We start from the raw sequence: 24,349 nt of genomic DNA, 5'->3' as shown, positions 1-24,349 counted from the left end.
TGTGCTCGTGTGTTTGTGTCTGGAGGAGAGAACGGCTTGTGTGTGTGTGGGGGGGGGGTGGCTTCAGATAAAGAGTGAGGTGTCTATATTTGAGGGACTTTAGCGTAATTGAGATATATATGGTCAATAGTGTGTGCACTCATGGTTGATCAATTTGTTTCACAGTTTGGACTATGAGATAATGATACTTTTGAACATGCGTGATATAACTTCATGTACCAGAATTAGAAACCTAAGATTGGAATTTTGGAATTCGACTCCATCATTAGCTTTTGTAATTCATTTAAACGGAGATACATTTTTTAATCCAGGATTTCATGATTTCAAATTCATATATCAAACCTAGAGATATACACATACGGGCATGTTCAAACTTTATAATCATCCACTTTATTCATACACATACACATTTTTTGCTTTTGTTATCATATTTAGGATAAACACATTTGGAATTTCATTTGAATTGGACTGTATGATGGTATTTACTTGTACTAGCTCAATGATCCATTTTCAATTGAATGGACAATCTAAGTTTCGAGTTGGAGACATTGATTTTAAAAACTTGCACTTTTTTTTGCATGCAAAACAAACAAATTCTAGACCATGATATCATAGTCCGCTGTACAAGAGCAAAATATAATTTCAGGCGCCAAAAGCTTTCAAACTTCCCGCTCACATCGAAATATCTCGCGCCCGAAAGTTTAGCTCTGTGATATTCCTGTTTTACCCCTGCCACATGAACGGAAAAAGGCTGCTTTGGTAACTCCATTGTTTTCCCCTCTTTGCCCCCAACATTCTTCCCCAGAGCCCCTCCCCTTGCCCTCCCCGATCCCCCAACCACGACAAGCCGCCGAATCTAGTCCTCCGCCGCAGCGGTGGACCTCACACCCCATGGATCTACCTTCCGCACCTTGGAACCCCCTACTGCCTACTCACCACTTCACTGGAGCCGCTTCAACGACTGGCATGTCCACCGCTCCAAATTTCCTTGACCGCCATCATGGTCCACCGCATCGGATCTGCTTAACCGGCGCCCTTGTCCACCATAGTGTAGGCCCTTCACCGACTCCCATGTTCGCCCCATCGCTGGCCCTTCATACAAGCCCTCGTCCTTCGCAACAGATTCGCCTCACCGAAAGCACTATACACCATGCCCGCCGAAGCCTTCATCCACTGCACCGGACCCGCTCCACAGACGCCATATTCAACTCCACCGGTCATGATTTACCGACGCCACAGCCTCATCAGGTTATTTTGATTTGTAGTCCTTCGGTTTTTCTCTTCATTATCGTGCAGCTATTCACTTACCATAGATGAGCTTTCGTGTATGTCGACAGGCACTGCAACCGAAGCACAGGAGCCGCTTCAGCGACGGCGACAGCCGGCCCAAATTCAACCGCAACAGGAGCACCATCGACGACCCTTAGCTATCAAGTATGACAATGATACCCATACACCGCCGAGAATCAGGTACAATTATCCAACGGCCGGCGCCTACGTTCACTTTCTTAGCATAAGCACCGCACCTTTTAATTTTTTCAGGGCATCATTCAATTTTTCATGAGAAGCGTTATTCTGCTTGCACCTGTAGGGCCATACTTCTAGCAGTGAACATGTTACATGTGCTAAATTACATACCAGTGCACATATAGTTAATATGCTTTAGTTTTGTCCTAAGTATTACTGTACTTCCTAGATATCACTGTCTACTATTTTACTTCTTGCATGCTATATTTATGATAATGGTGTTGTTCTTATGCCACCTGTTGGTTCCATCAGACTGCTTCACGTTCTCTATGCTTAATTACACATCAGCAAACTATCATGTCGTTCCACTGCTTTTTGTTTGTTTTACCCTACATTTTCTGATGCTAGCTATTACATCACTGCTCCGAGCCTCTGTTCATTACTTTTTTGTGTGTTCTTGATCTTCCCAAGTTGCATGACTAATTTCATGCTTCTATTAATTATGGAACTGCCAACCCCATCAAGCAAAATATATGTTCTTTTGGGGTTGGCACCTCGAACAAGCATAACAAATTAAAAATAGAGGGAAGCAAATATATTGTCGTGTATGCACACACCCTTCTTTCATTAGTTTATATGAACCATTGATAATCAATTCGAACCAGTGCATGCAATTAAAATTAGTTTTACCTAAATAGAGGGTGCAGAATGAACTACAACAATTAGATTTGCAACCACGGGATGCTAACGATATCTTCAAAGAACATTGCAATAGCAGCGAGGCTTCACAGCAACATATGGTAAGCCAGTGTGTTTTAGTACATGTGAAATGTAATGCGAGTGGCTGCTTTCTTGGCTTGTGCACTCAACCTATAATCCTACAGAATTATAAATAGTTCAGTTGTATGCTTTCCTGTACTGCTTGATTCGAATGCTTGTTTGTTACTTGTTACGCTATACCTGAGTTGGCCAATATGTCAGCAGTGCCTGCTGCACTATCGTAAAGAAATGCATGCCTAATTCATTTGAGTGCTTAACTTTTCCTCTGAACTTCATCACAAGACTGTCTTCGTAGTCTATATGAGGCCACATTGTTAAGTGCTTTCTCATATTATTTCAATTGCTTAGATGCCTTGGCAACTTAAATATAGTGGTGGTACACTCCCTTTCAACTAGGGATGTCAACTGGGCCCCGTTTAATCCCGATTAAAGTGCACTAGTGGTATGATAGTTCAAAAGAGTTTTTGTTTTTTGAGGAAAATGAACTAGGGAGCTAGCAAAAACTAACTAGATGGGACCGGAGGATGTCATTTATTTGCCACTTACATCCCTAGTTTCATCTTACCATTTTAATTTCTTTTAGGCTAATGCTGCTTCGAACCATTTAAATATAGCTTGCCATGCTCGGCAATAATTCGTATGTCATTTACCATGTAGGCTTACTGCCTGGATCATGCGATAACTATCTCTTACTTATGTCCAGCGGAAACCATTCAGGATGCCGTTCACACTAGGACACAATGTACAACCCTAGAATCTATTTGTGGAAGCAGTGCGCCATCCATGCTACTAGATGGTAGCAGTTCAGAGGCAACACCACCGGAGAGAAGTCTGAGCACTGATATTATAGTTCTTGAGGCTCTACTAGAGGTAGAAAGAGATGGTGTGTCTGCCATGAATGAGGTAATCTTGATCTTGAGGCTGGAAATTATGCAATTAGCGGCACACATTATGCAAGCAACCCAAGGATTGGAGGAAGTAAGAATTTTGCATTTGAAGACGGAGGAGGTCATGCTGTTTCTGCTATCTAAAGCCCAGGGTACTCCCGACTCTTCTTTAGATACCAGCTGAAATTGTCATTAGATTATTGTACTTGCATGTTGTTTCATGCCTCTAAATGGATTATGTTGTAAGACCCCCTATGTTGTCCATGTGTTGTAATGATCCGAATTTTCTAGGCGAGGTAATCCTCATTACTTGCATGATTAACATAAGGTGAATTATTTTTCGTGTGAGCATATTGTATTGTATGAAATAACTGTTTGACTCAAAGTGTATCCAACCTACTGAATTCGAAGATCACAACATTTCTAAATCATAATCATATATAAAGGTGGAATAAATCTTTGTTGTGGTTTTGAAGAAATAAATAAAAAAATGTAGAATTATTTGTGGATATTCGTAATCGACTACAAATTGGATTTGAATTTAGTTGCCAGGGCCTAGGGCAAACGTGAATGCTAATTATCCCAAGTTTTGAACGAAGCGGCAAAACACCCACTATAATTTGTGGGATGCCCGAAGCATGTGTTTGCGAGATGGAAATTATTGTCTACCCCTGACACTTACATCCTTACCGACCGGATTTACACTGCTGTCGATAGGGGTAGACTAGTAACTTCAATCAGACGTGACACGACGGCCTCTGGGCCCATTCACACACGGTGGGCACCAAACGTGGGCGGCAAAACACATTTGATTCAAGCTCCTCCGAAAGACACGTGTCTCTCCCTCCATTTCCCCATTCATACATAGTGGGCGGCAAAACAAACTCTCATTGTCCGAAATCTATGTAGGCTAATATTTTAAATAGGGGCAGATGTGTGATACGTCTCCGTCGTATCTATAATTTTTGATTGTTCCATGCCAATATTATTCACTTTCATATACTTTTTGGCAACTTTTTATACTATTTTTGGACTAACATATTGATCCAGTGCCCAGTGCCAGTTCCTGTCTGTTGCATGTTTTTTATTTCGCAGAAACCAAATATTAAACGGAGTCCAAACGGGGTTAAAACGGACGGAGGTTTTTTTTGGAATATTTATGATTTTTTGGAAGTAAAATCAACGCGAAACGGTGTCCAGGGTGGTCACGAGGTAGGGGGGCGCGCCCTACCCCCCCAGGCGCGCCCCTGACCCTCGTGGTCCACCCGTAAGGCGGTTGATGCTCTCCTTATGGCGCAAGAAAGCTAATTTTACGAGGAAGATCTGAGCGAAAGATTCACCCCAATCGGAGATATGAATCTCCAGATATAAAGGAAACAATGAAGGGGTAGAATCAGAGAACGCAGAAACAGAGAGATAGATCCAATCTCGGAGGGGCTCTCGCCCCTCCCACGCCATGGGAGCCAAGGACCAGAGGGGAAACCCTTCTCCCATCTAGGGAGGAGGTCAAGGAAGAAGAAGAAGAAGGGGGGCTCTCTCCCCCTTGCTTCCGGTGGCGCCGGAACGCCGCCGGGGGCCATCATCATCACCGCGATCTTCACCAACACCGCCGTCATCTTCACCAACATCTCCATCACCTTCCTCCATCTATATTCAGCGGTCCACTCTCCCGCATCCCGCTGTACCCTCTACTTGAACATGGTGCTTTATGCTTCATATTATTATCCAATGATGTGTTGCCATCCTATAATGTCTGAGTAGATTTCTATTGTCCTATCGGTGATTGATGAATTGCTATGATTGGTTTGAGTTGCATATTTTGTTATTGGTGCTGTCCTATTGTGCCCACCGTGTCGCGCAAGCGTGAGGGATTCCCGCTGTAGGGTTTGCAATATGTTTATGATTTTCTTATGGTGGGTGGCGTGAGTGACAGAAGCACAGAACCGAGTAAGTAGGTTGTTTGCGTATGGGATAAAGAGGACTTGATGCTTTAATGCTATGGTTGGGTTTTACCTTAATGAATCTTTAGTAGTTGCGGATGCTTGCTAGAGTTCCAATCATAAGTGCATATGATCCAAGTAGAGAAAGTATGTTAGCTTATGCCTCTCCCTCAAATAGAATTGCAATAGTGATTACCGGTCTAGTAACGTAGTCAATTGCTTAGGGACAGTTCCACAACTCCTACCACAACTTTTACACACTCACTATATTTACTTTATTGCATCTTTATCTAAACAGCCCCTAGTTTATATTTACGTGTTCTTTACTTTCTTGCAAACTTATCCTATCACACCTACAAAGTACTTCTAGTTTCATACTTGTTCTAGGTAAAGCGAACGTCAAGCGTGCGTAGAGTCATATCAGTGGCCGATAGGACTTGAGAGAGTATTTGTTCTACCTTTAGCTCCTCGTTGGGTTCGACACTCTTACTTATCAAAAGAGGCTACAACTATCCCGTATACTTGCGGGTCATCAAGACCTTTTTCTGGCGCCGTTGCCGGGGAGCAATAGCGTGGGGTAAATATTCTCGTGTGTGCTTTTTTGCTTTATCACTAAGTAATTTTTATTTGCTGTGCTTAGTTGTTTTGTATCTTTAGTCATGGATATGGAACACAAAATACCAAAAAAATTAGGTGTACTTGCTACTCATGAGGATGGGGTAACTCCTAAAACCCTCGATTCTCATCATGAGAAAAATATTTTGTACTACTTTGATAATCCTGAGAAAACCCCATATAACTTTATAATGGGAGTAACGTTGGATCAACGTGAATACTTTAGGGATTATCGTTCGACACAAAAAGGGAAACTATTATGGGATCAAATTAATATGTTGAAGTGGTATGGTTGGCAACTATGCGTGGAATATGATTATACTTGTTGCTCTAGGATGAATTCTCCGCACCTTCCCTTTTCATGCAAATTTAATGATAATAAAAACTTAGCTTCTTATGCTAATGGTATATATGATTACTATGATGTGGAACAACTAGAAGAATTTGTTGCTTTTATGGGTGCTTATGAAATTGAAGCTATGTGTAAAGAGTTTGAGGATTTTGATGATGCTGTTTACAGATCTGAAAATTTAGCTATCCTCAAATATTTCTATGAGAATTATAAATACAATTATGAAATTAATGCACTTATTAAGAAAGTCTCTGCTGTCCAAGAAGAGATTAATATTTTGCAGGAATCTATGGAAGAAGAAATTGATGGAACTATGAGCCCATTGGATGAAAGAGATGAGGAGGAGAGCGAAGAACAAAAGGAGGAAGAGCGGATTGATCACCCGTGCCCACCTTCTAATGAGAGTAACTCTTCAACTCATACATTGCTTAATTCCCCTTCGTGTTTACCAAAGGATGATTGCTATGATGACTGTTATGATCCCTATGATTCTTTTGAAATATCCCTTTTTGATGATGCTTGCTATGCTTGTGGCCAAGATGCCAATATGAATTATGCGTATGAATATGAACTTTCTATAGTTCCTTTTGTTAAACATGAAATTGTTGCTATTGCACCCACACATGATAGTCCTATTATCTTTTCGAATTCTCCCGACTACACTATATCAGAGAAGTTTGTGCTTATTAAGGATTATATTGATGGGTTGCCTTTTACCATTGCACATGATGATTTTGATGAATATAATATGATGTGCTTGCTGCTCCTATGTGCAATTATTATGAGAAAGGAACTCTATCTCCGCCCATTTATGTTTCCAATATGATAGAATTGCAAGAAACTGCTTATACTATGCATTGGCCTTTACTATGTGTGCATGAATTGTTCTCTTATGAAATGCTGATGCATAGGAAGAGAGTTAGACTTCGTTGTTGCATGATATATGTTACTTTGTGCTCATTACTAAATTACAAATCATTGTTAATTAAAATTGGCTTTGATATACCTTGGGATCCGGGTGGATTCATTACTTGAGCGTTAAATGCCTAGCTTAATGGCTTTAAAGAAAGCTCTGCCAGGGAAATAACCCGGAAGTTTTAGAGAGTCATTTATTTCTGTTGAGTGCTTTCTTATAGTTTAAAAACAACAAAAATAAAGAGGGGAACCTAAAAACTTTTCAAAAAGGAAAGTGAAAGTAAGAAAGACAAGCATTGTTGAAGTGGGAGAGCTCCTTGAACTTTGTTCATGCTCACGGAAACTTTGTGAATCTTGATTACAGAAACTTTTCAATAAAAATAATTATCCCCTTGTACAATTACATTGTATTATAAAAATAATGTGCCAAGGTTTGCCTTTAGGATATTTACAATGCTTGTTGGTTTGTACGGTGTAGGACAGAAACTTTGGCTGTAGTGCAGGATTTTACATTTTTAACTGGAACATCAATTGATTCTGATTCCTTTCGCATTGTCTTGATGTACAACGTTTTTATTTTTCCGAATTTTGGTATAATTTTTGGGGTACCAGAAGTATGGTGGATGTTCAAATTACTACAGACTGTTCTGTTTTTGACAGATTCTGTTTTTGATGCATAGTTTGCTTGTTTTGATGAATCTATCAATTTATATCAGTGGATTAAGCCATGAAAAAGTTATATTACAGTAGACACAATGCAAAAACAAAATATGAATTGGTTTGCTACAGTACTTAGAGTGGTGATTTGCTTTATTATACTAATGGATCTTATCGAGTTTTCTGTTAAAGTTTTGTGTGGATGTAGTGTCTAATCGAGGATGTTTTGATGTGAGAAGAAGGAAGACAGGAAAGAGCTCAAGCTTGGGGATGCCTGAGGCACCCCAAGTAAATATTCAAGGAGACTCAAGCGTCTAAGCTTGGGGATGCTGGGGAGGAATCCCCTCTTTCTTCAACAAGTATCAGTATGTTTTCGAATTCATTTCGTTCATGCATTATGTGCAAGTCTTGGAGTGTCTTTTGCATTTAGTTTTCATTTTTCTTTTATGCACCATGCTGGTATGAGATAATCCTTGGTTGATTTATAGAATGCTCATTGCACTTCACTTAAATCTTTTGAGTGTGGCTTTATAGAATGCTTCATGTGCTTCACTTATATCATTTGAAGTTGGATTGCCTGTTTCTCTTTACATAGAAAACCGCCATTTGTAGAATGCTCTTTTGCTTCTCTTATATTTGTTAGAGCGTGGGCATATCTTTTGTAGAAAGAATTAAACTCTCTTGCTTCACTTATATCTATTTAGAGAGATGACAAGAATTGGTCATTCACATGGTTAGTCATAAAATCCTGCATAAACTTGTAGATCGTTGAATATGATATGTTTGATTCCTTGCAATAGTTTTGCGATATAAAGATGGTGATATTAGAGTTATGCTGGTGGGTGGTTGTGGATTGTAGAGACACTTGTGTTGAGGTTTGCAGGTCCCGTAGCATGCACGTATGGTAACCGTTGTGTGACAAATTTGAAGCATGGGGTGTTTCTTTGATTGTCTTCCTTATGAGTGGCGGCCGGGGACGAGCGATGGTATTTTCCTACCAATCTATCCCACTAGGGGCATGCATAGTAGTACTTTGCTTCGAGGGCTAATAAACTTTTGCAATAAGTATATGAGTTCTTTATGACTAATGTGAGTCCATGGATTATACGCACTCTGACCCTTCCATCATTGCTAGCCTCTTCGGTACCGTGCATTGCCCTTTCTCACCTCGAGAGTTGGTGCAAACTTCGCCGGTGCATCCAAACCCGTGATACGATAGGCTCTATCACACATAAGCCTCATTATATCTTCCTCAAAACAGCCACCAAACCTACATATCATGGCATTTCCATAGCCATTCTGAGATATATTGCCATGCAATTTCCATCATCATCATATACATGACTTGAGCATTCATTGTCATATTACTTTGCATGATCGTAAGATAGATAGCATGATGTTTTCATGGTTTGTCCGTTTTTTGATGTCATTGCTATGCTAGATCATTGCACATCCCGGTACACCGCTAGAAGCATTCATATAGAGTCATATCTTTGTTCCAGTATCGAGTTGTAATATCGAGTTGTAAGTAAATAAAAGTGTGATGATCATCATTATAGAACATTGCCCCATAAAAAAGGAAAGGCCAAAGAAGCCTAAATAAAAAAGGGGGCCAAAGAAGCCCACCAAAAAAAAAGAAAAGAAAAGAAAAGGGGCAATGTTACTATCTCTTTTTCCACACTTGTGCTTCAAAGTAGCACCATGTTCTTCATGTAGTGAGTCTCATATCTTGTGCTTCAAAGTAGCACCATGTTCTTCATATAGATTGTCTCCTATGTTGTCACTTTCATATACTAGTGGGAATTTTCATTATAGAACTTGGCTTGTATATTCTGATGATGGGCTTCCTCAAATGCCTGAGGTCTTCATGAGCAAGCAAGTTGGATGCACAACCACTTAGTTTCCAGTTTGAGCTTTCATGCACTTATAGCTCTAGTGCATCCGTTGCATGGCAATCCCTACTCCTCACATTGATATCTATTAATGGGCATCTCCATAGCCCATTGATATGCCTAGTTGATGTGAGACTTTATCTTTTTTTGTATTCTCCACCTAACCTCCATCATTATATTCTATTCCACCTATAGTGCTATATCCATGGCTTGCGCTCATGTATTGCGTGAGGGTTGAAAAAGCTGAAGCGCGTTAAAAAGTATGAACCAATTGCTCGGCTTGTCATCGGGGTTGTGCATGATGGGGGCATTTTGTGTGACGAAAATGAAGCATGGCCAAACGGTATGATTTTGTAGGGATAAGCTTGCTTTGGCCTTGTTGTTTTGAAAAGACATGATTGCTTTATTGGTACGCTCGGAGTATTATTGTTTTATGTCAAATGATAGACTATTGCTTTGAATCACTCGTGTCTTAATATTCATGCCATGATTAGACATATGATCAAGATTATGCTAGGTAGCATTCCACATCAAAAATTATTCTTTTTTATCATTTACCTACTCAAGGACGAGCAGGAATTAAGCTTGGGGATGCTGATACGTCTCCGTCGTATCTATAATTTTTGATTGCTCCATGCCAATATTATTCACTTTCATATACTTTTTGGCAACTTCTTATACTATTTTTGGGACTAACATATTGATCCAGTGCCCAGAGCCAGTTCCTGTCTGTTGCATGTTTTTTGTTTCACAAAAACCCAATATCAAATGGAGTCCAAATGGGATAAAAACAGACGGAGATTTTTTTTGGAATATTTATGATTTTCTGGAAGTAGAATCAACGCGAAATAGTGTCCATGGTGGTCACGAGGTAGGGGGCGCGCCCTACCCCCCAGGCGCACCCCTGACCATCGTGGTCCACCCGTTAGGCGGTTGACGCTCTCCTTCTGGCGCAAGAAAGCTAATTTTACAAGGAAGATCTGAGCGAAAGATTCATCCCAATCAGAGGTACGGATCTCCAGATATAAAGGAAACGGTGAAGGGGTAGAATCAGAGAACACAGAAACAGAGAGATAGATCCAATATTGGAGGGGCTCTCGCCCCTCCCACGCCATGGTAGCCAAGGACTAGAGGGGAAACCCTTCTCCCATCTAGGGAGGAGGTCAAGGAAGAAAAAGAAGAAGGGGGGGCTCTCTCCCCCTTGCTTCCGGTGGTGCCGGAACGCCGCCGGGGGCCATCATCATCACCGCGATCTTCACCAACACCGCCGTCATCTTAACCAACATCTCCATCACCTTCCCCCATCTATATTCAGCGGTCCACTCTCCCGCATCCTGCTGTACCCTCTACTTGAACATGGTGCTTTATGCTTCATATTATTATCCAATGATGTGTTGCCATCCTATGATGTCTGAGTAGATTTCTATTGTCCTATCGGTGATTGATGAATTGCTATTATTGGTTTGAGTTGCATATTTTGTTATTTGGGCTGTCCTATTGTGCCCTCCATGTCGCGCAAGCGTGAGGGATTCCCACTGTAGGGTTTGCAATATGTTTATGATTTGCTTATGGTGGGTGGCGTGAGTGACAGAAGCACAGACCCGAGTAAGTAGGTTGTTTGCGTATGGGATAAAGAGGACTTGATGATTTAATGCTATGGTTGGGTTTTACCTTAATGAATCTTTAGTAGTTGCGGATGCTTGCTAGAGTTCTAATCATAAGTGCATATGATCCAAGTAGAGAAAGTATGTTAGCTTATGCCTCTCCCTCAAATAAATTGCAATAGTGATTACCGGTATAGAAACGTAGTCAATTGCTTGGGGATAATTCCACAACTCCTACCACAACTTTTCCACACTCGCTATATTTACTTTATTGCATCTTTATCTAAACAGCCCCTAGTTTATATTTACGTGTTCTGTACTTTCTTGCAAACTTATCCTATCACACCTACAAAGTACTTCTAGTTTCATACTTGTTCTAGGTAAAGCAAACGTCAAGCGTGCGTAGAGTCGTATCAGTGGCCGATAGGACTTGAGAGAGTATTTGTTCTACCTTTAGCTCCTCGTTGGGTTCGACACTCTTACTTATCGAAAGAGGCTACAACTATCTCGTATACTTGCAGGTCATCAATGTGTAACTTCCCTCAAACGTGACACAACCTCCCTACCTGTCAGCCCCGTTCATACACCATGGGCGCCAACAGTGGGCGGCAAAACACCCTCTCCTCGCCCGAAATAGTTACCAGCAAATATTTGGGAGATGCAAGATTACAGTCCTATCCCCAACCGATGTGATGTCCGAAATTTTAAACGGGGGATAAGTTCATAACTTTCCCACATTTCAGACAAGCGCATCCCAAAGTTTGAGATCCCCCCTCCCCCTCCATTTCCCTATTCATACACCATCGGCGCTACGACAACCTCCCCACTGCGGCCAGCCTCCTCCGTCCGCCACCCCATCCCCCACCTTGCTGGAGCCGCTACCCCTACCCCGTCGTCCACTGCAAGAGATGGACGTCTCTCATGCACGACGCCGCACCAGGATCCTTTCATCGCGTCCTCTCGCTTGATCGGCACCATCGTCCACCTTGTTGTTGCCGCTCCTACGACCGCCTCATCCAAGACAACATGATTTATCCCCCGACCCGGCCGTCTTCCGTCTAAAGTCTTCTTCCCCGTCGATAGCCATCGCACCCGCAGCACCATCAACATATTAGCAGAGGCCTACACGGCGTCGCAAGAGAGGTGGTACTCTTCCATATGTGCTTAAGTTATTGATCTCACCCGGAAAATAGATTGTAAATTGTTTACTGTACTTTTCTTGTCCATACCAAATCGTAGTGGCTAGTTGAAAGCCAACATTGGTTGCAAAGTAGCTTTGTCTGGTTTTCACCTTCAGATTCGCCATGGCATGGTCACTATACTCATAAAGCTTATGGTTTCCCCCCTTTATATTCACTACCATCATCGTAGGTGCTTCGTGTCGTGCTAGCACTGCTCCTGAAGACCTCAACCCAAAGCTTACGTGTTGAAATACGAATCTGATATGATGCTCATATCACTAAAACAGAGAATGTTTAATTGGTCACCTAATGTTCCTATATTCATTTAGAAAAGCATGTGCGCCACCCACTGGTCCAGCTAGTTCCACTTCCTGGTTTTACTCTTGATGCTTAGGGTTTCCCCTTTTATCTACTCTACTATGATCTGCATAGGTGCTTTCTGTCGTACTAGCATTACTCCACCCTTCAAGCTAAACAACAAAACACTCAAAATTCCAAAGCTTAGTTGTTCAAATAAGATTGTGATATGATACTGATATTAGTTAACAGACACATTTAATTGGTGAGCTAAAGGTCCCACTTAAGTATCCAAATGCATGTCGCGACGTATAGAGATACAGCAGAATCGCATTTCTTTGTCACTTGTTGACTATACTTTCTTGTCCATACCAAATCTTAGTTGTTATATCAAAGAAAACATCGGTTGCTATCTACCCTTTGCGCGGTTTGCAGCTTCAGATCTGCCATCCCACTGCCACAGTCAACACTATACTCATCATGCTTACGGTTTCCCATTTTATGATGACCATGATTAGCCTACGTGGTTTGTGTCGTAATAGCACTGCTCCACCCATCGATCTAAACAAGCTTAGTTGTACAAATTCAAATCTGATATTATGCTAATATTAGTAAAACTGAGAGATGTTTAATTGGTCATCTAAATGTTCCTACTTTAGTTTTGAAATGCATGTGAGCCACATACGGAGAGACCGGAAGGAATAGTATTTATCTGTGCGCTCTGGTTCATCATGGGTGGCCAACTGACATTGTATAGAAAGACTTGTAATATCTTCAGTCTGCTTGCTCTTCTGCTCTTCTTTAAGATGATCCTCTTCTCTTGCGGTCGACTGGTCAGGTTGAGTTGTTCTCCCTTAGTATATTTTGAATCGGTCATGGCCAAGTCGACTTGTTCTTCTTCACTATATGTTGAAGCTATCATATGCGAAGTGTCATCACTTCTAGAGCTCTCGTATTTTGAGTAGTAGGCCACATTATATTAATGCACACACCAAATTACAGCATGCATGGCATCTCTTAGAAGAATTGCAGAGATAGCACAAAGGGGTTTACAAGGAGGCAGTATTGGATTAGAATCACTTCTGCATTACAAAGATAATCTCACTTGTTTTTATGTTTTCATGCATGTCAGATATTGAACATTATCAAAATGAATATGAGAATGGGCGCACGAGAGGAATATTGCGGAACAATCCACTGGCTAACAAACTTGGCATGGTGGAGGAGGGCCTATCTTATTCACCCTTCAAGGTGCTTGCTCTAACTTGGCAAGGTTGTACTGGTCGCACATATTTTGCATCTGACCTCTTGCATTACATCTACTTTGTTACACCATCTTCTTAGTTTAAGCATCATATATGAGTATATTCCATACCTATCCATTTTATGTACCTATTCCATGTGTCGTCATACTATGTTTTTCCAGTTAAATGTTGTTCTTTCGTAATAGATGTCCAAAAGAAAGAGGGTGAGTGCAGATCCTCAAGGAGTACAAACTAGGTATTTGGAAAAGGTAGTGATACCTGTTAAATCAGATAGATCAGCAGCCACAGAAAACACAGGCCCATTTGTACCACACTTTACCCCTACTCTAGTGGCCAAACCCCAATTAGAACTGCTGAGAGCCCAGCGTCAGGTACTGTCTACGATATCAATTCAAAATTTGAACTCCTAAATTTCTGCATGTGCCTTACCTTCTCTCTTGTATGAAAACTAATTTCAGATGAATCTCCTTGCTCGAAGGATCATACGATCTCACAACAATACTGAGCTCTACATTGATCTTTTGAGTACCTCTTGTCCTTTTGCCTTGTAACGATGTACTTAATTAATTGCTATTTGATTATGTATCATCAGTCTGCACTTGAGATTCATTATCCTCTGTTTCTTCCAATATTATTTGATCTATATTTACTCTTTGCAAAATGTAGAATAATGGAAACACTTATAAATAATTTTCTTCGTGGAATTTATTGAATTATCCTTGTATCAACATGGAGAAGGGCTTTGTCAAGCCTTCAAACTTTGTTCTAGTATAGATTTGGAATGGCATCATTTCCTCCACTACCAGTTTTAAATTGTAGTTGTAAAAACTTGTTCCTTATGCAGAACAGATCCATTTATTTGCTTATATAATTGCTAAACATGTTACATGTTTCCTTGTTTCTCTTTCAGAGTCGTATCTCTTATGCCAAGCAGAACTTTAGGGAAGATAGTGAGCCAAACCATCTTGAGGACAGCGAGATGACCCCAAGGTCCTATTTTGATGAAGATAGTGAGTTGAAGCTACTCACCAGCAGGTGTGCGAAAACCTCTGTGTATTTGCTATCTCAATCATTTCAACTTCTTTAGTCTCAACTTAAAGCGGAAAGGCTTGCTTCAGCTCAGCTCCGACTTGAAGTCAAAGATGTAATGAAGATGTCAGAGGACTGCCTTGCGCACTATCGTGCCATATAGCTAGGGATGAAGCATCTATCATTGACACAACTGAGGTCTCATCAGCTTGTTCGACTGCTTGCGGGGCCCATCCTGGCCAGGCCTAGTGCCTTTTGAAGTGCTCTCGGTTTTGTATATTCTTTTGTCGGCACATTTATTTGCACTGGTGGCGAACTTTGATGCCTAGTGGATGTAATATGTGTAATAGCCGTGATAGCCTAGCATAAGTTGCTTGCTTATTTATCTCCTTGTTGTCTTATCTATTTGTTTGCTTGTAGTGAGTGCAGTTCTTTTTCCGCGGATTGCTAGTTGCTGCAATAACCTATTTTCTAAAACTAGGCCACAATAACCATGGGCTACATATTTACTGTAGTGACACTAGGCCTCCTACAGGCCGTAGAAACAATGGGCCTTCTATGGGTCGTAGAAACAATGGGCCTTCTATGGGTCGTAGACACAATAGGCCTTCTACGGGTCTTATCATCAATGGGCCTTATACGGGTCGTATGATCGATTGGCCAAACATGGGCCAATTTTTGGGGAACGTAGTAATTTCAAAAAAATTCCTACGCATACGCAAGATCATGGTGATGTATAGCAACGAGAGGGGAGCGTGTTCTCCACATACCCTCCTAGACCGAAAGTGGAGCGTTACGACAACGCGGTTGATGTAGTCGTACGTCTTCACGATCCGACCGATCCAAGTACCAAACGTATGGCACCTCCGAGTTCAGAACACGTTTATATCGATGACTATCCCCGGACTCCGATCCAGCAGGGTGTCGGGGATGAGTTCCGTCAGCACGACAGCGTGGTGATGATGATGACGTTCTACCGACGCAGGGCTTCGCCTAAGCACCGCTACGATATGACCGAGGTGGAATATGGTGGAGGGGGGCACCGCACACGGCTAAGGAACAATCACGAAGATCAACTTGTGTGTTATGAGGTGCCCCCTGCCCCCGTATATAAAGGAGCAAGGGGGGAGACCGGCCGGCCCTAGGGGGCGCGCCAAGGAGGGGGGAGTCCTCCTCCTAGTTGGAGTAGGACTCCCCTTTCCTAGTCCAACTAGGAAGGAGGAAGGGGGAAGGAAAGAGAGGGAGAGGGAGAGGGAAAGAGGGGCCGCGCCCCCTCCCCTTGTCCAATTCGGACTCCCCATGGGAGGGGGCGCGCCACCTCCTGGGCTGCTGCCCTTTCTCTCCCCTCAGGCCCACTAAGGCCCAATACTTCCTCGGGGTGTTCCGGTAACCCCTCCGGCACTCCGGTTTTCTCCGAAATCACCAGGAACACTTCCGGTGTCCGAATATAGTCGTCCAATATATCAATCTTTATGCCTCGACCATTTCGAGACTCCTCGTCATGTCCGTGATCACATCCGGGACTCCAAACAACCTTCGGTACATCAAAACATATAAACTCATAATAAAACTGTCATCGTAACGTTAAGCGTGCGGACCCTATGGGTTCGAGAACTATGTAGACATGACCTAGAACTGTTTCCGGTCAATAACCAATAGCGGAACTTGGATGCTCATATTGGCTCCTACATATTCTACGAAGATCTTTATCGGTCAAACCGCATAACAACATACATTGTTCCCTTTGTCATTGGTATGTTACTTGCCCGAGATTCGATCGTCGATATCTAATACCTAGTTCAATCTTGTTACCGGCAAGTCTCTTTACTCGTTACGTAGTACATCATTCCGTAACCAACTCATTGGCCACATTGCTTGCAAGGCTTATAGTGATGTGCATTACCGAGAGAGGTCCCAGAGATACCTCTCCGACAATCGGAGTGACAAAACCTAATCTCGAAATACGCCAACTCAACATGTACCTTTGGAGACACCTGTAGAGCTCCTTTATAATCACCCAGTTACATTGTGACGTTTGGTAGCACACAAAGTGTTCCTCCGGTAAACGGGAGTTGCATAATCTCATAGTTGTAGGAACTTTGTATAAGTCATGAAGAAAGCAATAGCAACATACTAAACGATCAAGTGCTAGGCTAACAGAATGGGTCAAGGCAATCACATCATTCTCCTAATGATGTGATCCCGTTAATCAAATGAAAACTCATGTCTATGGTTAGGAAACTTAACCATCTTTGATTCACGAGCTAGTCAAGTAGAGGCATACTAGTGACACTCTGTTTGTCTATGTATTCACACATGTATTATGTTTCCGGTTAATACAATTCTAGCATGAATAATAAACATTTATCATGATATAAGGAAATAAATAATAACTTTATTATTGCCTCTAGGGCATATTTCCTTCAGTCACCCACTTGCACTAGAGTCAATAATCTAGTTCACATCGCCATGTGATTTAACACCAATATTCACATCTGTATGTGATTAATACCCATAGTTCACATCGTCATGTGATCAACACCAAAAGGATTTACTAGAGTCAATAATCTAGTTCACATCGCTACGTGATTAACACCCAAAGAGTACTAAGGTATGATCATGTTTTGCTTGTGAGAGAAGTTTAGTCAATGGGTCTGTCACATTCAGAGCCGTATGTATTTTGCAAATATTCTATGTCTACAATGCTCTGCACGGAGCTACTCTATCTAATTGCTCCCACTTTCAATATGTATCCAGATTGATACTTAGAGTCATCTGGATCGGTGTAAAAGCTTGCATCAATTTAACTCTTTACGACGAACTCTTTTACCACCTCCATAATTGAGAAACATCTCCTTAGTCCTTATTAAGGATATTCTTGACCGATGTCCATTGATCTACTCCTAGATCACTATTGCACTCCCTTGCCAATACTTAGTGGTAGGGTATGCAAAAGATCTGGTACACAGCGTGGCATACTTTATAGAACCTATGGCTGAGGCATAGGGAATGACTTTCATTCGCTTTCTATCTTCTGTCGTGGTCGGGCTTTGAGTCTTACTCAATTTCACTCCTTATAACATAGGCAAGAACTCTTTCTTTGACTGTTCCATTTTGAACTACTTCAAAATCTTGTCAAGGTATGTATTCATTGAAAAACTTATCAGGCATCTTGATCTATCTCTATAGATCTTGATGCTCAATATGTAAGCAGCTTCACTGATGTCTTTCTTTGAAAAACTCCTTTCAAACACTCTTTATGCTTTGCAGAATAATTCTACATTATTTCCGATCAACAATGTGCCATTCACATATACTTATCAGAAATGCTGTAGTGCTCCCACTCACTTTCTTGTAAATACAGGCTTCACTGCAAGTCTGTATTAAAACTATATGCTTTGATCAACTTATCAAAGCGTATATTCCAACTCCGAGATGCTTGCACCAGTCCATAGATGGATCGCTGGAGCTTGCACATTTTGTTAACACCTTTAGGATCGACAGAACTTTCTGGTTGCATCACATACAACTCTTCTTTAATAATTCAATTAAGGAATGCAGTTTTATTTATCCATTTGCTAGATTTCATAAAATGCGGCAATTGCTAACATGATTTGGACAGACTTTAAGCATCGCTACGAGTGAGAAAATCTCATCGTAGTCAACACCTTGAACTTTGTCAAACCCATTTTTGACAAGTCTAGCTTTGTAGATAGTAACACTACTATCAGTGTCTGTCTTCCTCTTGAAGATCCATTTATTCTCAATGGCTTGCTGATCATCGGGCAAGTCAACCAAAGTCCATACTTTGTTCTCATACATGGATCCTATCTCAGATTTCATGGCTTCAAGCCATTTTGCGGAATCTGGGCTCATCATCGCTTCCTCATAGTTCTTAGGTTCGCCATGGTCAAGTAACATGACTTTCAGAATAGGATTACCGTACCACTCTGGTGCGGATCTTACTCTGGTAGACCTACGAGGTTCAGTAGAAACTTGATCTGAAGTTTCATGATCAATATCATTAGCTTCCTCACTAATTGGTGTAGTTGTCACAGGAATCGGTTCTTGTGATGAACTACTTTCCCATAAGGGAGCAGGTATAGTTACCTCATCAAGTTCTACTTTCCTCCCACTCACTTCTTTCGAGAGAAACTCCTTTTCTAGAAAGGATCCGAATTTAGCAATGAAAATCTTGCCCTCAGATCTGTGATAGAAGGTGTACCCAATAGTCTCTTTTGGGTATCCTATGAAGACACATTTCTCCGATTTGGGTTCGAGCTTATCTGGTTGAAGTTTCTTCACATAAGCATCGCAACCCCAAACTTAAAGAAACGACAACTTTGGTTTCTTGCCAAACCACAGTTCATAAGGCGTCGTCTCAACGGATTTTGATGGTGCCCTATTAAACGTGAATGCGGCCGTCTCTAAAGCATAACCCCAAAACAATAGCGGTAAATCAGTAAGAGACATCATAGATCGCACCATATCCAGTAAAGTACGATTACGATGTTCGGACACACCATTTCGTTGTGGTGTTCCATGTGGCGTGAGCTGTGAAACTATTCCACATTGTTTTATATGAAGGCCAAACTCGTAACTCAAATATTCTTCTCCATGATCAGATCGTAGAAACTTTATTTTCTTGTTACGATGATTCTCCACTTCACTCTGAAATTCTTTGAACTTTTCAAATGTTTCAGACTTGTGTTTCATTAAGTAGATATACTCATATCTGCTCAAATCATCTTGTGAAGGTGAGAAAATAACGATATCTGCCACGAGCCTCAACATTCATTGGACAACATACATCTGTATGTATGATCTCCAATAAATCAGTTGCTCTCTCCATAGTACCGGAGAACGGTGTTTTAGTCATCTTGCCCATGAGGCATGGTCCGCAAGTACCAAGTGATTCATAATCAAGTGGTTCCAAAAGTCCATCAGTATGGAGTTTCTTCATGCGCTTTACACAGATATGACCTAAACGGCAGTGCCACAAATAAGTTGCACTATCATTATCAACTCTGCATCTTTTGGCTTCAACATTATGAATATGTGTATCACTATGATCGAGATCCAACAAACTATTTTCATTGGGTGTATGACCATTGAAGGTTTTATTCATGTAAATAGAACAACAATTATTTTCTGACTTTAAATGAATAATCGTATTGCAATAAACATGATCAAATCATATTCATGCTCAACGCAAACACCAAATAACATTTATTTAGGTTTAACACTAATCCCAAAAGTATAGGGAGTGTGCGATGATGATCATATCAATCTTGGAACCACTTCGAACACACATCGTCACTTCACCATCAACTAGTCTCTGTTTATTTTGTAACTCCTTTTTCGAGTTACTAATTTTTAGCAACCGAACAAGTATCAAATACTCAGGGGCTACTATAAACACTAGTAAGGTACACATCGATAACCTGTATATCAAATATACCCTTGTTCACTTTGCCATCCTTCTTATCCACCAAATATTCAGGGCATTTCCGCTTCTAGTGACCATTTCCTTTGCAGTATAATCACTCAGTTTCAGGCTTTGTTCCAGCTTTGGGCTTCTTTGCGGGAGTGACAACTTGCTTGCCATTCTACTTGAAGTTCCCCTTTCTTTCCCTTTGCCCTTTTTCTTGAAACTAGTGATCTTGTTAATCATCAACACTTGTTGCTCTTTTCTTGATTTCCACCTTCATAGATTTCAGCATCACGAAGAGCTCGAGAATCATTTTCGTCATCCCTTGCATTATAGTTCATCATGAAGTTCTAATAACTTGGTGATGGTGACTAGAGAATTCTGTCAATCACTATCTTATCTAGAAGATTAACTCCCACTTGATTCAAGCGATTGTAGTACCCAGACAATCTGAGCACATGCTCACTAGTTGAGCGATTCTCCTCCATCTTTTAGCTATAAAACTTGTTGGAGACTTCATATCTCTCAACTCGGGTATTTGCTTGAAATATTAACTTCAACTCCTGGAACATCTCATATGGTCCATGACATTCAAAACATCTTTGAAGTCCCGATTCTAAGCCATAAAGCATGGTGCACAAAACTATCAAGTAGTCATCATATTGAGCTAGCCAAACGTTCATAACGTCTGCATCTGCTCCTGCAATAGGTCTGTCACCTAGCGGTGCATCAAGGACATAATTCTTCTGTGCAGCAATGAGGATAAACCTCAGATCACGGATCCAATCCGCATCATTGCTACTAACATCTTTCAACACAATTTTCTCTAGGAACATATCAAAATAAACATATGAAAGCAACAACATGAGCTATTAATCTATAACATAATTTGCAAAATACTATCAGTACTAAGTTCATGATAAATTAAAGTCCAATTAATCATATTACTTAAGAACTCCCACTTAGATAGACATCTCTCTAGTCATCTATGTGATCACGTGATCCAAATCAACTAAACCATGTCCGATCATCATGTGAGATGGAGTAGTTTTCAATGGTGAACATCACTATGTTGATCATATCTACTATATGATTCACGCTCGACCTTTCGGTCTGTGTGTTCCGAGGCCATATATGTATATGCTAGGCTCGTCAAGTTTTAACCTGAGTATTTCGCGTGTGCAACTGTTTTGCACTCGTTGTATTTGAACGTAGAGCCTATCACACCCGATCATCACGTGGTGTCTCAGCACGAAGAACTTTCACAATGGTGCATACTCAGGGAGAACACTTCTTGATAATTTAGTGAGAAATCATCTTAAAATGCTACCGTCAATCAAAGCAAGATAAGATGCATAAAGGATAAACATCACATGCAATCAATATAAGTGATATGATATGGCCATCATCATCTTGTGCTTGTGATCTCCATCTCCGAAGCATCGTCGTGATCACTATCGTCACCGGCGCGACACCTTGATCTCCATCGTAGCATCGTTGTCGTTACGCCATCTATTGCTTCTACGACTATCGCTACCGCTTAGTGATAAAGTAAAGCAATTACAGGGCGTTTGCATTTCATACAATAAAGCGACAACCATATGGCTCCTGCCAGTTGCCGCTAACTTCGGTTACAAAACGTTATCATCTCTTACAATAAAATATAGCATCACGTCTTGACCATATCACATCACAACATGCCCTGCAAAAACAAGTTAGACGTCCTCTACTCTGTTGTTTGCAAATTTTACATGGCTGCTACGGGATGAGCAAGAACCGTTCTTACCTACGCATCAAAACCACAACGATAGTTCGTCAAGTTAGTGATGTTTTAACCTTCGCAAGGACCGGGCGTAGTCACACTCGGTTCAACTAAAGTTGGAGAAACAGACACCCGCAAGTCACCTGCGTGCGAAGCACGGCGGTAAAACCAGTCTCGCGTAAGCGTACGCGTAATGTCGGTCCGGGCCGCTTCATCCAACAATACCGCCGAACATAAGTATGACATGCTGGTAAGCAGTATGACTTGTATCGCCCACAAATCACTTGTGTTCTACTCGTGCATATAACATCAACGCATAAAACCTAGGCACACGCAAGATCATGGTGAACGTAGTAATTTCAAAAAAATTCCTACGCACATGCAAGATCATGGTGATGTATAGCAACAAGAGGGGAGAGTGTTGTCCACATACACTCGTAGACCGAAAGCGGAAGTGTTATGACAACGCGGTTGATGTAGTCGTACGTCTTCACGATCCGACCGATCCAAGTACCGAACGTACGGCACCTCCGAGTTAAGCACATGTTCAGCTCGATGACGATCCCCGGACTCCGATCCAGCAAGGTGTCGGGGATGAGTTCCGTCAGCACAACGGCATGGTGACGATGATGATGTTCTACTGACGCAGGGCTTGGCCTAAGCACCGCTACGATATAACCAAGGTGGAATATGGTGGAGGGGGGCACCGCACACGGCTAAGGAACGATCACGAAGATCAAATTGTGTGTTATGGGGTGCCCCCCTGCCCCCATATATAAAGGAGCAAGGGGGAATCTGGCCGGCCCTAGGGGGCGCGCCAAGGAGGGGGGAGTCCTCCTCCTAGTTGGAGTAGGACTCCCCTTTCCAAGTCCAACTAGGAAGGAGGAAGGGGGAAGGAAAGAGAGGGAGAGGGAGAGGGAAACAGGGGCCGCGCCCCCCTCCCCTTGTCCAATTTGGACTCCCCATGGGAGGGGGTGCGCCACCTCCTAGGCTGCTGCCCTTTCTCTCCCCTTAGGCCCACTAAGGCCCAATACTTCCCCGGGGGGTTCCGGTAACCCCTCCGGCACTCCGGTTTTCTCCAAAATCACCTGGAACACTTCCGATGTCCGAATATAGTCGTCCAATATATCAATCTTTATGTCTCAAGCATTTCGAGACTTCTCATCATGTCCGTGATCACATCCGGGACTCCGAACAACCTTTGGTACATCAAAACTTATAAACTCATAATAAAATTGTCATTGCAACATTAAGCGTGCGGACCCTACGGGTTCGAGAACTATGTAGACATGACCTAGAACTGTTTCCGGTCAATAACCAATAGCGGAACCTAAATGCTCATATTGGCTCCTACATATTCTACGAAGATCTTTATCGGTCAAACCGCATAACAACATACGTTGTTCCCTTTGTCATCGGTATGTTACTTGCCCGAGATTTGATCGTCGGTATCTAATACCTAGTTCAATCTTGTTACCGGCAAGTCTCTTTACTCGTTACGCGATACATCATTCCGTAACCAACTCATTGGCCACATTGCTTGCAAGTCTTATAGTGATGTGCATTACCAAGAGGGCCCAGAGATACCTCTCCGACAATCGGAGTGACAAAACCTAATCTCGAAATACGTCAACTCAACATGTACCTTTGGAGACACCTATAGAGCTCCTTTATAATCACCCAGTTACGTTGTGACGTTTGGTAGCACACAAAGTGTTCCTCCGGTAAACGAGAGTTGCATAATCTCATAGTTGTAGGAACTTTGTATAAGTCATGAAGAAAGAAATAGCAACATACTAAACGATCAAGTGCTAGGCTAACGGAATGGGTCAACTCAATCACATCATTCTCCTAATGATGTGATCCCGTTAATCAAATGACAACTCATGTCTATGGTTAGGAAACTTAACCATCTTTGATTGACGAGCTAGTCAAGTAGAGGCATACTAGTGACACTCTGTTTGTCTATGTATTCACACATGTATTATGTTTCCGGTTAATAAAATTCTAGCATGAATAATAAACATTTATCATGATATAAGGAAATAAATAATAACTTTATTATTGCCTCTAGGGCATATTTCCTTCACCAAGAACATACTGCATTATGGTCGTAAACTGGCTAGAGTTGGAATCGTCCGTTCATGGGCCGACCATAACAGGCCATCGTTAATAGGATGTATTTGATGACGCTATGAAAATGGCCCAACATATTAATGGGCCACAAACTGGCCGACTGTAACCACAGACTGAATTTGGCCCACAAGCAGAAAAT

Source organism: Triticum dicoccoides, chromosome 2B (genome assembly GCF_002162155.2).
Source record: "Triticum dicoccoides isolate Atlit2015 ecotype Zavitan chromosome 2B, WEW_v2.0, whole genome shotgun sequence".
Classification (NCBI taxonomy): Eukaryota; Viridiplantae; Streptophyta; class Magnoliopsida; order Poales; family Poaceae; genus Triticum; species Triticum dicoccoides.
This window is presented reverse-complemented; position numbering follows the sequence as displayed.